This window comes from Dryas octopetala, chromosome 2 (assembly GCF_963921425.1).
Source record: "Dryas octopetala chromosome 2, drDryOcto1.1, whole genome shotgun sequence".
Lineage (NCBI taxonomy): Eukaryota > Viridiplantae > Streptophyta > Magnoliopsida > Rosales > Rosaceae > Dryas > Dryas octopetala.
Window position 1 is genome coordinate 14,360,647 of NC_141367.1, and position 15,689 is coordinate 14,376,335.

At 33.4% G+C, this 15,689-nt stretch overlaps 1 long non-coding RNA gene and 1 pseudogene across 9 annotated transcripts; both read right to left on the bottom strand.

Annotated features, from left to right (window-relative positions):
- Positions 1-2,877: 2,877 nt before the first annotated feature.
- LOC147293309 (uncharacterized) lies at positions 2,878-13,857 on the bottom strand. Of its 9 annotated transcripts, none has more exons than XR_015120257.1 (13): positions 13,785-13,857; positions 13,628-13,680; positions 12,602-12,675; positions 11,986-12,373; positions 6,666-6,849; positions 6,519-6,581; positions 6,145-6,262; positions 5,897-6,007; positions 5,009-5,179; positions 4,775-4,873; positions 4,525-4,689; positions 4,305-4,435; positions 2,878-3,225 (listed from the first exon to the last, which is right to left on the bottom strand). It is a non-coding gene; the product is annotated as an uncharacterized LOC147293309 (long non-coding RNA). The 9 variants fall into 9 exon arrangements; XR_015120259.1 differs by adding an exon at positions 6,361-6,391 and having other exon boundaries at positions 13,628-13,823; XR_015120260.1 differs by adding an exon at positions 13,172-13,229 and having other exon boundaries at positions 11,986-12,218; positions 13,628-13,823.
- Positions 10,395-11,974, bottom strand: LOC147293310 (uncharacterized; annotated as a pseudogene).
- Positions 13,858-15,689: the final 1,832 nt, after the last annotated feature.

The window sequence follows — 15,689 nt, forward strand, 5'->3', positions numbered from 1 at the left end:
CACTGCATCGATCTGTTTCTACCTACAAATTTGATTCGTCATATTTCAGAACCATAATTTCATTCAAAATTTATTTAAAACTCATGTTTCACGAGCTGAAACTGTTTAATCTTAATACAAACCTCTGCAATGTAATATATATCTTGTACCCATTCAACCCCACTGATACGTGTCAAAAACCCACAAATCCAGCAATAAACAGCCTCAATCTATATATATATATATAAATATATGTAGCCAAATGAAATCCCCAAATAGCAAAATGAAATCAGCTAATCTCTCTCAAAATGGGTATTACCTGCGCTGAGAGGCAGAGATGAAATCGTCGACCTTTGGGGCAGCAATGGTGGCGCAGAGAAGCAAAGTACCAACTCCAAAACCCACTAGCTGCCGGAACACAGAGATCGCCGGCGAGGATGTCAATCTGATCGATTTGGGGTTTTCCGATTCATTAACAATTGCACCAAACCAAATACATAGAACTGAACAGCACAATGAAGAGAAGAAGATGGGTACCTGACTCGACGAAAATGGCTGTCGGAAAACAGAGAACGCCGGCGAGAATGTCGCCGGCTTCTCTCCTTCGAAACGGCGGGCCTAGGGGTCGTCAATATCTTCTGATGGCACCAGTGGACTCGGGACGACGAAAGGAAGCCATCCATGGTGGTCCGGCACCTTGTCGTCGCCGGAATCGGTGGATCGCCGGCGAGGGAGCTCGGGTCTGCCTAGACCCGATCCGGTGTCGACGTTCAGTTTCGCGGAGAGTGGAGGGCAGGGAGAGGATGAGGAGGGAGAGGTGAGCGTGATGGGACTGGTATCGTCGGCAACCGTCGCCGGACGTCGGCGCACCGCAGAGGAGAGAGAGAGAGAGAGAGAGAGAGAGAGAGAGAGAGAGAGAGAGAGAGAGAGAGAAGCACGCACAGAGAGAGAAATTTCAGAAATGTGGGCTTGATATTTTTTTCGAGGGTTATAATTGGAAAAAAAAGGGTAAAATTGGAAAATTAAAAGATGGGGAGTCAAACTTGACTGGGTATTAGTTGACTAGGGGGTTTAGGAAAATATTAAGTGTAAGATTGGGGGTTATAGGAGAGGTAGATTTTGGGTGGAGGTTATGAAAGATTTTATCTCTAACTAGGGGGTTTATAATTATTAACATTTAATTTATTTTATGAGTTTTTTTTAGACTAAAATCGGTAATGATTTAGAGTTTTTAATCAAGTCATTTTATTTTTCTTCTTTGACGGCTTTATGTTAGGTTTTAACTCTAAAATTTTGGACTCCACCCAAAATTCTAAAATTAAAACCTACAAGGTTTTATCATAGAAGACAAAAATGTAAACAATTATATTATATATTATTATTGCATTTTTTAGTACTAATTACTCATCTCCATGTTCATGTTGATTTTGTTGGGTAAGCATTGATTTTAGGGAGATCTAAAGTCCAGTTCATTTTATAAGTCTTTCTTAGACTAAGACCGGTAATAATTTAGAGTTTTTAATCAAATTCTTTTATTTTTCTTATTTGACGGCTTTATGTTATGTTTTAACTCTGGGATTTTGGGTGGAATGCAGCCTCTACAAAGCACACTCTACACCCTAGGAGGGGAAATACCCTTCAAATCGAAAAAAATATCCTTCAAATCGGGGGATGATTTTATTATGAACTAACCTCTCCGCACTCGTTCTTTCGAGTGCGAAGCGGCTCTTTCTATTGCGCATACGTTAATTTTTTAACATACATTCTATCTATTACTGTGCACCTTTGATGTTTTTTTGTTTTTAGAGTGAAAGTGTTTCATTTTTTTTAGATTAATCTTAAACTTTTACACATACACAGTTGATTTGTTACAACAGTTGTTGTTATGAGTCTAAGTATCGGATTCATCTCAAGTAATACATGCAAGAGGCCGACTTTTCCTTTTGACCAAATTGTCGTCACACTTTGTAGTAAATATTGTCAATTTTTGAGGCATGTATTAACTGAGAATGCTATTACTAAATTTATTTAAATAGTTCTCAAAATATATGTGCAAGTGAGCAATAAAGTTGTAAGCAAACATTGATATTTTAGCAAGCGTAATTCGTTTAATAGGCTGTTTCTATTACGTATATGTTTTTTTTTCTTAGTTTCATTTAATCAATGAGTTGAAAATTTGCAATCATATAAAAAGTCATAAAAGTTGGGCTAATCATGTCTATACTATTATTTAAAAAAACGTATGTTACTTTTAAAATGAGAATGTCTTTCCATGAAAAAACTTATCGGTAAAAAGATTTTAAAGAGTCTTGTTTTTCCTGGTAAAAAAAAAAAAAGAAGAGAAGATGTATTTTTATATATTATTTAAATTTTCTAATTGAAGCTGTTAGATACATTTTTTTTAATTTATAGTTCACTTGTAAAAAAAATTATTTCGAAAATAATGAAGACAATTTGATTTTTGAAAATAAAAAATCAAAATTGATAGTAGTGTCAATTCTACATAATGTAGAATTGGGTCAGTTTTCCCATATGTTTTAACTTAGATAGATAAAAATTATAAAACAGATAACAAAGAGAAAAACTATTTACAAAGTAGCATGGTGAAGAGTTTAAGCAAAGGCAAATAGAGTAATAGAAACTTAGCAAAGTACACACGCTGGAATAACGACAACGATGTGCAAAGGAAAAAAAAAAAAAAAAAAGATGATAATTGAAAACAAATGCATTTGTGTGTGTGCGTGTGTGTGTGGAATCAAACAAATTTTTCTTACTATTTAGTTTTAACTAGAAATTGTGCCCGCGCGATGCTGCGGGTGCTAAAAGTGTATAAAATGTAGAGAAGGCTTATAAAATTTTAATAAAAAACTTATAGAATTTTAATGGAAAGATGATAAATTTTACATATATGTGAAACTATAAATGTTTGTAAAGATTGACATCAATGTTTGTTCACCAAGCATAAGTTACAAAATGTGAATTGATGGTATGTTTTATATGTTGTTTGATATGTTAAGATATTTATCATATCTTAAAAAACCAAACAACATTCAAAAAAATATTACAAAAGTTGGTGAGACAATTGTATGTCACATTAAACAAAAGATAAGGAGTATTTTGCTGTTTGATGTCCTCTCCATTAAACTTGGTGTCTTCTCCAGGGGGCTTGTCTTCTTTTTTGCTGTTTGATGCAAGGGGTTGTTCTTTTCTTTGGTGTCTTGTGCTGGAGGCTTGTCTTTTCCTTTGCTGCAAATTTGGATTTAGCGTATAACATAAGAACGAACTTAAATTCAAAATTTCACAGCAATGCAAGCAAAGAAAGGCTTAGAAAAAAAAGCAAATTTTGAATTGAGGCATAAAAATCTGCAGTAAGCCTAAATTCTAGAACTATGATCTTTTTATATACCATATCACATGTATGGCAAAAGCTAATTATCGTTATGGAGCACATGAATGTAAATTTGGGGCCATCATTGTAACAAAATGAATTTATAGAATTCAAAAACTGTTCCTAGATTCTACCCTGGAACCCGGAATGATCCTATGGGATCCAATATTAAGGAAAATCTTAACGAAAATTTTGTAAAACCTCCCTTAAAATTGGACAAACCAAACCTATAAAATTTTGAAGAGAACACTTCTAACAACCAACAGCCACCTCTACCACAATGAAAAGGGTGTCTGACCCAATAACAAAAACATATTTACCAAGTGATAACCCAACGGTTATCAGAGGTTGCCTAAATCAGATTGATAACAATAAAGAGTTATAAGAAACATAATATTACAAAAGACATTTGGATCAGCATTGGAAATATTGATTACTCAATTTAAGTAGAAAAAGTAGTGATGACTAATTATAAACATAATATTAGACTCAAAAATCAAAAGCATTAAGAAAATACATGTAAAATTTAATTTAATTTTTTTTTAATTTTAAAATCACAGATGTTCTTGTTTTAATGGCAATTTTAGCTGCCAGATTACTGGAGTTAATGACTCAATTTCTAATTTTCGTTTGTATTGTCAGCAACGAAACACAATAAAAAAGGAATTATAATAAAAATATGAAAAAATGAAATCCAAAAAAAGAAACTCTTCCAATTTAAAGAAGTTTTGTATAACAGGAGAAGTTCAGCTACCCTAAAAAATGAATTGAAATGCAAGATTTCATAATAAACCCAGGAAAGTAAGATGGTGAAAAAACATACATAACACAAAATGCTGGGAGAAAAATGAAATAAGTTATTAATTTTATAAACTATACGGTTGTTTATTGAATGAAAAGTAATGAAAGGATAAAGGGAAGATTTGTGTGTGTTTACTTTGTATATATCTATATGAAGAACATTCAAAGCTGCTACAGAGCTTTTCAGCAACTTGCAATTGTTGAGGTGGTAGCTGTGGGATTGTAGAAGATGATAGTATCTTGATAGCTGTTGTAAAATCGGTAAAGCTGTATTGTTTTTTTTAAATAGAGGAAGATTGTTAGCTCAGGTCATAAAACAAATGTATTTGCATATTGATAAGCTAAAAAAATCATACGTAATTTTGTATGACTCGAGCTCTGGTATGTCTGGATTGATGAAAGAAAAAGTTGAATTGCTGCTACTTAGGACAGGTAGAATGGGTGGTGCTAACTATTCCAAAGCTTCATGATTGAAGCTCCTCGCAGCCTCAGTCCATAGTGTGACTCTAAGTTCATCTCTCCTGGAAGAATAGACATAAGACAAAACATTTTAGTAACTGTGGGAAAAATTTCAAAATTTATAGATGTTTTTTTTAACATTTGTACCTCATATTTTGAATGTAAATTTCACATTTGCTCTCGAGTCTTGTATTGTCAACCATTTTTCTTCCAAATGCTGGATGACAGTTATACGTCCCATAACATCTTGCAATTTTGTAAAATAGAATAGCGAGATAGTTAAAATGTGTAAAAGCATTTTTGGAATAAAAGTTGAATAGTAAAAAACAATTAGGAAATTTGATGAGAATTGAAACAATAACTTGTTAATTCGATTATTACCGACTGTCAGGATTGTGTTGGTGTTTGTTCGCGAGGATAGCTGACTATAATCTAGAAGGTAGAAACAGTGCCTTGGAATTTTTGACTGAACGCTTGTCAGAATCTGAAGTATTCTCTTCAGGTGTTTTTAAAGTAGCAGCTGCGTCACTTTTCTTCTCGGTTGCAATATCACTTAGAAATATGCAAAGTAGAAGAAAAAGAAAAGGATTAATAAATGTCAGAGTTTTTATTCAAATGTTAGGTAATGTGAAAACATTATAATCAAGAGTAAGTTGTTAAATAAATTCTGACCTTTGAATTTGTTTAGTTAGTATGGACATTGCTGCCCTGTTTCTGTGGGTTAAGTAAAAATGGTTCTTTTGACACCAGCACTCTTTAAATCAGTCTTTAAATTAGCACTCTTTCCAACACATTCGAAACCAAAAAACCATTCCTATTTAAATTAGTCTTAGTTGCAAAAGTGTAGCTGGAAGATTTTGGTTTTATTCATCATTTGTGTTATGGCAGGTGGTAGGACATATGGATCATCGTAGCCTTGTTAAAATAAAGAATGGCAACTGACATCCAAAAAGGTCTCAGCAGATTTTTCGATGATCAAAAAGTTAGTAGTTTGATCAGTGTTGTCTTCGACGATCATGTCCAACTTAAACCTATGATTTGAAGTATTAGTAAGTTTAAACAGGATTGGACAGTTGCATTTAAGAACTATGATAGTTTGATGTATTTTAAAGGATTCTAAGGAAAATTGGTGGACATAAATATGTATATGTCTAAACATATATATATATATTACAATGAATTAGATTTTAATAGCTATAGGAATATTAATTTTCCTTCAAAATTTGAACACAATGCTAATAAAAGATAGTTGTGGGAAGTTTTTCATACCATGGTGCCAGAGCCTTCTTTTAATTGTGCCATGCTCTGGATAGGTTGGTGCATCAAATGAAGACCTCAGTTGTTCAAAGCATGCTAAGGGGCAAGCTTTGTACCATTAACCTGAACTCATGTCAAAGTCAAGAATGGTTGCACGACATGTCAAATCAGTGTTCTAAGAAGTGATTAAAAAATAGATTAGCATGCATAAAGTAAAAAATGAAAAAATTGTTGCTGTAAGAGAGTATATAATTTTTTACCTTGTTTGTGTGTGGATTGAGAAGACACAACTCCATAACGGTTTTCCTATTTAGCTGTTTCAGCAGGTCAGAATCCATTTTTGAGCACTTTCAGACGGAGGCAGCACTTGAATAGGTGCTGTAACAGGACCAAATTTGTGAGCAAAAGAGATAAAAAAATGTCAATTCAATGTGAGCAATGATACCTTAATTATTTAGTAAGGAAAAAGTAAGTACGCTATTTTGTATGATCAAAGCTTTGATGTTTCTGCATTACAGAAATACAAAGTAGCATTGATGTTACTTAGCACAGGTTTTCGTATATTTAGAGATAAATAGGTTAGAAAGCATGCTACAAATTAAGAAGTATTATCTGTTTTCTAGTTTTTGCTTACCTTGGAACAACTTCACTCTAAGGCTTGTGAAAATTTCACTTGGAGTGGCAGCAGGAACTCCACCTGAAATGTCACAATTCAGAACCAATTCTACAATTTAATCGCCTCAGTGGCAAAAGCTAGCATAAATAGAGAGGCAACACTCACCCAAAACTCGAGGTCAAAGGTGACTGGAACCGCCGCAGGCAGCGGTGACAGCGGCAGAGCTAGGGCTCAAAATGAGGCTTTTTTATTTGAACTCAATTGATTCTAATCGAGCACATCAGCAGAAAGGCCACGCCAAGAGGAGAAGAACGGGACGGATTGAAATTATCTCCATGGGCCTACAAATCTGAAAATATGTTAGTATAGAAAAGTAAAAATGCATCTAAATGACAATATTTATAAAAAATATAGTAAGGTTTGATCATGCGCAGATAGAAGTTTAAACCTGCAAGGAAATTTTGAAGAACATCTTTATACACTATGTTTTTAGTGTATTTATTTGCTACTTCTCCATTATTATCTATGATTATTTTGAGCCCTTCTCTTGATGTAACTCTAGACAATGCAACATAAAGTTGTCCATGGACGAAAACAGGTTGAGGAAAATATAATCCAACACTTTTTAGAGATTGACCCTGACTTTTATTTATTGTCATTGCATAACATGGTCTAATTGGGAATTGACGTCTTTTAAAAATAAAAGGCCATTTTTTTTCTGTTGCTGAAAGGATAATTCTAGGTATAAACACTTTGTGGCCAATGTTGCTACCAGTGAGTATTTTCGCCTCAATAACTCTATCAACCATTTGAGTGATGACCAATCTTGTTCCATTACACAATCCTAAAGACTGATTCAAGTTTCTCAACAACATAATGGGCATGCCTATTTTTAAGCTTAGGCTGTGTGCATGCAAACCATTGAATTCAAGCTGATTAAGGAATTCTACAGGATACATTATGCTAAGATTTTCAAAATTTCCGGATGATGAACATAAAGAATCTGAACTCAAATAAGTGCGTCCTTCTCCAGGTAATAAATCTATGGCATAATTATTTATTTCTGTAACAGTAGAATTCCTAGGTGTAACAATGGCTCGTTCTCTTAAATAGGCATAATTGTCAAAATTGTTGTCAAAATTTGGGTATGTTGCTAAGAAAATTGAATGAATGGGATCTGTGTATGATTGAATGAGTAAATCTTGAGGAATTTCTATCCATGATGCCTCTTGGTCACTTGGATCATTCATATCACTAATTTGACCATCACCAATTTGGAGAATCCAGCTAGCAAAATCAGCTATTTTCTGCTTTTCTTCAGTGTTCAATCCCTTTTTTGACAATCTCATATTTTCTTTCAAAAAGAATATTTTAAAAGAAGGCCATAAATAAGAGCTATTAAGAGAGGCATCTACTATTTCTTCTCTTGTTCCTCCTGGAATGACTGGTAATATCTGTCTAAAATCACCGCCTAACAAAAAAGGTTTGCCACCGAATGGAGAGTTACTATTTGAATTTTCTAAATGCGATAAAATATCAGATAGTGATTTATCCAATGCTTCAAAACAATTCTTATGATTCATAGGCGCTTCATCCCAAACAATTAAGTCAGCTTTCTCAATCAACCTGGCAAGATGAGTTCCTTTTTTTATCTGACATGTGGAGCAATCAGTGAGAGTTAAGGGAATCTTAAATCTAGAATGAGCTGTTCTACCGCCTGGTAATAACAATGAGGCTATTCCTGAAGAAGCAACAACCAAAACAATTTTGCCTTGAGACCTAATTTTGCTTATTATTGTGTGCCACAAAAAAGTTTTTCCAGTTCCACCATGTCCATAAAGAAAAAACAGGCCTGGTTTTTTTTCATTTACAGCAGTGATGACACAATCATAAACCTCTCTTTGTTCCTTGTTTAGTTGTGTGATTAAAGTTGAATGATCTCTTTCTAAATCATGGACATTGTAATTCAATTCCTCTGTTAACAATTTATTTCTAATTTCTGACATTTTATGTTCATCCGGCATTGGAAGGTAATGATCTTTTAAAGAGCTGGATGATGCATTAAAAAGTTGTTCTAATTCAAACAAAAGCGAATTTTTTAATTCAGATTTTGGCACAATCAAATTTGGCATGTCAAACGTTTTTCGAAGTTTGTACAAAATGTCATCGCACATGCATATTTTGCCAATGAGTATCAAAAAGGAGTTTCGGATTCGCTACATCGCAAAACAAAATGATTGTAACAAACAATTGCCTTAGTTCAGAACATGATGCCGTGCTCACAACATTTTCTAAGGCCTCAATCCATTCTTTATCATCTCCTAACAAACCTAAAGATTTGCACGTAGACTGATATGATGGATGTTTAATGCCATTAATAGTTTTGATCTGATCAAAATTGAAGGCACCTTTTTGCAAATTTAAAAGCATTCTCAAATAAGAGGAAATTGCAGATTTAGTCCAGTTATTTTATACCTAGTTCAATTTTGGTCCACAATCTTTTTTAAGTTCTGTTTTGATCCACTAATTATTTCACTTGTTCAATAAAGGTCCAGATTTGTTTTCTTAAATTTGGTCTGTCTTTTATCCTATCAAATCTCACCCAAATTCAGCAAATATATACTTATTTTAAAGCTATGCATTTCTTCTTTACAAACATATAAAGATCATTCAAATTGAAGTTCTAAAACTCAAGATAATTGACCTCAAAGTAGGATATCCGAAACTGCCAATTTTTCAAATTTCACCTAATCTCAATTCTCTTAGATTATAATTCTCCAAATTTGTTTTTATGACTAAGGAATGATAAAATATAACTTATACTTCAATTATAATTGAAGAAAACACAACCCAAAGGATTTAAAGTCACAAATCTGGACCTTTATTGAACAAATGAAACAATTAGTGAACCAAAACAGAACTTAAAAAAGATCGTGGACCAAAATTGAACTAGGTATAAAATAAATGGACCAAATCTGTAATTTCCTCCTCAAATAATATAATTCACCAGATGCAGGATGCACATAGGCTATTCTACCTATACATTTTCCCCTTTTTCTAGGTTTCCAAATCTTACTGCGAGAGTCCCATACAAATTTTGAAGGAAATTCTGAATAAGACAACTCTCGTGCTTCAGGATAAATTTTGTTTGCTTTAAACCAGCTTGTTAGCATTGTATCCTCAACACCTTCTCGATTAAGAATTGACTGAAGTGATTGATCTCCACTAAAAACAACATTTTGCTCTAAAGGCAGATGTATTGGCAATCGTTCAACAGCAGGTTCTCTAAAATGAATTGGGAATTGAAACAATCTCCAAACAGCTTCATATGGAGATATGTATCTGCAATTGAGATAGGCTATTATTTCATCTTTTGGTTTGTCTTCAATAACTACTCTAGCTCTATCTGAACCTTTGTTTATATATTTAAAAAGATATTTTATAAGCATTGATTGACAACATGATTCAACATTTATATGGGCGTTGTATCTCGATAATAATTCTGCATTGTAAGGCACTACAAATCTGTTGTCAACCTTTATTCCATTTCTGAGCACAAATTTTTCTACATCTTCACGACGTCTATATGTAGGAAAACCATTTGTTTCCAAAACTGTTTCGCTCTTATATTGTTTTGGAAAAAGCTTTGAACATTTACCTCCTCGCATGCAAGGAGAATCAGAATTCAACTCTCCGCAAGGACCGTGGATCATAAATTTATTTACAATATCATAAAGGATTGGATCCACAGTCTTGTTCGGTAATTCAGCCGAAATTATTGAGTCTATATCTGCCGCAGAAAAGAATTTGTAAGCTTGTTTCAACCAGATCAACAAATGACAATGAGGCAATCCTCTCTTTTGAAACTCAATCGCACAAATGTCTGTTGGAGATCAGCCAAAAAAAACAAACATCTAATAAGTTTTATTGTTACTAAAAAGGAAAGAAATACAGAAAATGAAAGATCATAGGTTTTGAAATTCACCTGCTGCAACTTCCCCAAAAGGTTTTCCTGATTTGATATAACTAATCATATCGTTGAGTTTCATTTTGAATACTCTAGAAATTATATCAGGTCTATCCTCTGGTTTGTATCCGGGCTTTCTATCAAGTTCTCTTACAATTTCAGGCCATTTCACATTGCAGGTAAAGGTAATAAATAAATCAGGATTACCATAATGCCTACAAATTGCCATAGCATCTTGGTAATGATTGATCATGTATCTAGCACTTCCAGTATATGAACTTGGCAATATAACTTTCTGTCCTACATCATTGGCATTGGTATCACCTTTTGAAATCGCATCATAAATGCCTTTATAAATCTCACTTCTCAAACTCTTTTGATTTTTTCTAATGTAATCTAATCTGTCCTCTTCAAGTGTTGCATAAGCATCAACCAAAAATTGTTGGAACAATCTTCCACCTTTTAGGAGTGTACTAAATTCAAACTCTCTTTCCTGAATCTGATATGCTATAAAGGCTCTCATTGGCACCCTTCCTCTTTTGGGTTCACGACCTTTAAAATCTGGACTCCATTTTATATCAGGTGTATAACCATCTTCACCATGAGGAAAAAGAATAGGATATTGTAAAGACATGAATTTTGGATTTAATTTTGTGATTCGTTTCAACTCTCCATCTTTAAATTCTATCACAATATCTCTATTCGAATCAAAAAGGCCTATATCTCCCACTATCAAACCACCAATTTCATCACACGTTGGTTCTTCATATTGTTTACTGTCATTTGGCTGCCTACCCAATAGTCTAACTCTCAAATGAGTAAGAGAACTTGCCTCCAATTTATCTATCATTGTTCTGAAAAATTTTACCAGTTCATTTGATTCGTCAAACATTCTAATCAAACCTTGAACAATGTTTTCATCGAGATTTTGATTCTTTTAATTATGATTAACTGCATTAAGGTGATTTATGACTTCATTATGGGTATCATAAATATAAAGCTGCGCAAATTTTGGACATTCGCCTTCAGGGGGTAACAATGAGCCAATCAAGTGATGAACTTGACCACTAATTTTAAAAATGTAAGGGCCTGGTCTATTGTTAATCGAATTATCAACTTTGGCTCCCATCGAAGTAAATGCAAACATAGAATTATAAGCCCTGATGTTCTCCCTAAACACTAAACTTTTTTGGCCTTTATTTGGATCAAGTAAATTGTCTAAAAAAAGGGGTGTTGGCTTTGTAATTGGAAGTTTAATCTTTCCTTCTTGACAGCATATAGAAAATAGAGGCTGATTGTTTGTAGTTTTTCTTTTAACAGATTCTTTCAGCCAAAAAAGTGCATCACAGTAAATGCACTTATAATTTTTATCCCCGAGATCCACATATTCATCAATTATTCCTATAAATAAAAGTGTAGAATAGGGAAAAAAAAAAAAAAAAGGAGGAATGTAGAGTATTAGTAACAGAACAATAATGTTGAAATCCGGAACAAAATTTCAACTAAAAGAAAACATACTTTGTCTTTTCTTCTGATAAAATGCTTGACCTCCATTCATCTGATTCGATGTGCCCTCATTCAATGTGCGAATTGAAGCTCCGATTTCAGAATGAAAAACATTTTGATGACAGCTTAAACTATCAGATTCAGTGTCCAATTCTTCCAATGGGATCTTATATGTACTTGTTTGATTATTTGTAATAGACTTTTGTCTTTTGTTCTGAGTTTGAGAATTTATTTCATAGCCACCCCTAGAAACAATATCATAAATATTTTCAGTAGCAATTTCTATACCACTTGAAATACCAGAAGGATGGCCTTCCTCTGTTATCAGAGCTCTTTTACTAAGTCTAGGCTTTTTACGCATGACATTCAAAGAAAAAAAGCCGAAGCAACAAATTGATAGCTGAAAAAAAAAAAATACATACATAAATGAAATTGAAAATTTTAAACAACACATACACTATGATTGGCTAAAGCAAATCCACACCTATATTATCACAATCACAGGAATACAAATTTTCAAATGGCACACTACTTCAAAAGCAATTAGCTGTAGATGTTGTGCAAAGTATGTTAACAAATGAACATATGCATATTCAATATGTTTAAAAGATATTTAGTAGAGACTGACCTCTTGCTGAACAGGATAGAAAAATACGATCAAACAGTTTGCAGATCACCGTTGTAAAACCAGAATAACAGTACCTACGAAATATACATTTTTTTTGTTAAAAGTGCAACAGCTAGTTATTCCAATGGACAAATATTATAAATCAAAACAGCTGACCATAACAACAACCAAAGCAAAACAAAATTGACATGGAAATCAAACAAAATCAAAGGAAACTTTAAGTATCAAAGTATGAGACAGGAAAACCAAATTTTTTAAAAAACCTTAGAGGTTCATCAACCCTATAAACCTATTTAGGGAGAAAAATAAATAAAGAAAACCTAACAAAATTAAACCCCCCTTGTAATTTATTTTTTCCCCAAAAGCCAAGCTTGATAAAAATTTGGAATAACAAAAATAAAGAGGTTTATAAAAAACACAATCAGCACAAACCAACACCATTTCCTAATCAAGCTAACAGGGTTATAAACCAACCTATTCAATCACAACCAGAAAAATAAAGGAGCAAGGAGTAGCCCAACAAACTTTTATTGGGTTAAGGTTATGTGTAAAGTCAATCACAAAATCAACCTATTCAATCACATATCTTGGTGTTCATGTGCAAAGCGGTCAAATGATATCTCAGACCCTATACAACAAAGATTGAAAAATTTATAAGCATCAGACAATAAAATTCACCAAGTATTGGTTCATTTTCAGATTACTAAATTCGTACTTTTCCTAAAAGCTTAAGCTATTAGGATTTAGAGATTCTATTCACTTTAACACTCCCCCTCATGTGTGGACCAAGACTTCAACACATGAATGGACAGCAGACTTTTTAAAAATGCGGAGAGTAGTGGATCACAATTTGAACACAGAACCTCCTGCTTTGATACCATGATAATTTGTTACTTTTTTCCTAAAAGCTTAAGCTGTTAGGATGTGAAAAACTATTCACTTCAAAACATAATATATTCTAATAAACAATAATAAAAAGGGATAAAAAAAAACAATAACAAAAAATAATCTGGGAGAAATTTAAACCTTAAAGCTTGCACATTTAATCAAGCAAAATGGACAGGAAAAGTCTTCAGTCACTGCAAGATGAACAAATGATTAGAACAAAGGATACAGTTAAGGGAAAAGAAATATCAGTTACGAAATGTGAGAGAGAACAAAAAATTCTTAGAAAAAAAGAAACCATCATTAATCACAATGCACAAAATCCCTGGTCGGACGGAAAGACTGACCGGAGAGAGAGAGAGAGAGAGAGAGAGAGAGAGAGAGAGAGAGAGAGAGGAGAATGAGGGGTTCTGATGAAAGCAACGGATTAGGAGAGATGGTAAATGAGTTCTGACAGCCTTTAGTCAATGTGAATGACCAAAAAGGGCACACCCAATCCCATAATTTCACAATGGCAAACAGATCAAAAAAAAAAATTCATGTGAGGCAAAACCAAAGAAATGGCACAACCGTAAAAAAACAAAAAAAGTAATGGCAAAAGATATATAGACGGTGAATGACCAAAACGGGCCCATCTTATCCCACAAATTACAATGGAAAACAACTGAAATAAAAAAACAGAGGGGCAAAATAGACTTTTCAGTGAACAGTCTATGAACAGTACACCATTTCTCACCGTTTAGTATATATAGAATTTGACAACAGATGGACAGCAGCCAACATGTACCCACAAAGCTATCATCCACATATTCAATGTAAAGAGTATAGTAACAACAACAAATATGCCACAGTTAATGAAAAACATTTCATAGGTAAGAAAAAGAAAACTATTTAACAAAGTGCAGTCAAGATGAGTAAATGCTTTAATGATAAAAAAGTTTTGTAATATGCGAGCGTAGATGCGCCCCTTTTTTCCTGTGAAGAGGAAAAATGCTGATATTGGCTGCTCTGGTTTCAATTGATCTTTTTCTTTCTTGATTTTCTAGCTCTCTTTTTCTGTTTCCTATTTGAGCTGCAGGTATTCTTCAAGCAACTCTATAGGTGTCTTCTACTTGTGCTCTTCTTCCTAGACCTGCATTGACTCACTCTCACACTTCTCTTTTGAAGTCACATTCAAAGAAGATTCCTTCTTTAGCCTGGTACTTCTCTTCATAAGGCTTTTTCTCTTCCTGATGTTCTTCCACTTTGCCCCCTAAATTTTTAAGATTTCTTTAAACTGTGCCTCAGGATTCTTCTTCTTCATCTCATTTCATCGATCTTTGGACCATAGGATATAAAGGGGGGCGGGCTGGCATTTTCTTTTTAGGGAACACCTATTTCTTGTCATTCAATGATTGAACGATGTCATAGTGGGTCTCAACTCCTTCATCTTTTGTACCTTCTTAAACTTCATTAGCAAAGTGTCAAAATAACAAATACAGTGGTACCTGAGAAACTTGCAAGTGCCATCTCTGCTTGGTATAAAATAAAAGAGGAAGGTCATTCCCTTTGAACTGAAAGGCTTCATCCAAACAATGTCAACTTCTAAAATCAATTAGGGTCATCAAAGTAAATTCTTTATTTGAGCACAAAAGAATCTCAAAAGAATCTTAGTAAGCCAATGTTAAGAAGTGTGTCTGCGAACTCAGGGCATTACATAACACATTCACATGCAATGTTAAAATAGGAAAAAGTGTTCTAGGGAACTTCTTATGCAGGCATGCAGTAATCTGATGTTCTAATGTTGGGATTTAAAGTCTAATATATATTCTAGAATTTACCATCTCCATCTCCCATCTCTTTCTTTTAACAAATGTTATTTGAGTTTTAAGCATAGTAGCATCAATGCTAATAGAGAAAGAAACAGAAAGATCAATGCCTCAATCTTCTATCTGAATATAGTATAAAAGACCATATGCAATAGAAAGGGAAATGCACAAAAAACTGGTTATTTCCTCTAAATAAGATAGGATATTAATTCTCCAAAATGATCAATTTAGCTATTCAAAGAGGTGAGGAATGGTTTTTGAATTAATCTTCACATCTTAAAGGTTTGTTATTTGTACTGTTTAATCTTCACATCTTAAAGTTTCTTTTTGTTTTTTTGTTATGACGATAAATAGTTTTCTTTCCTTAGAGAGAGTTAAAGATGATCAACATCATC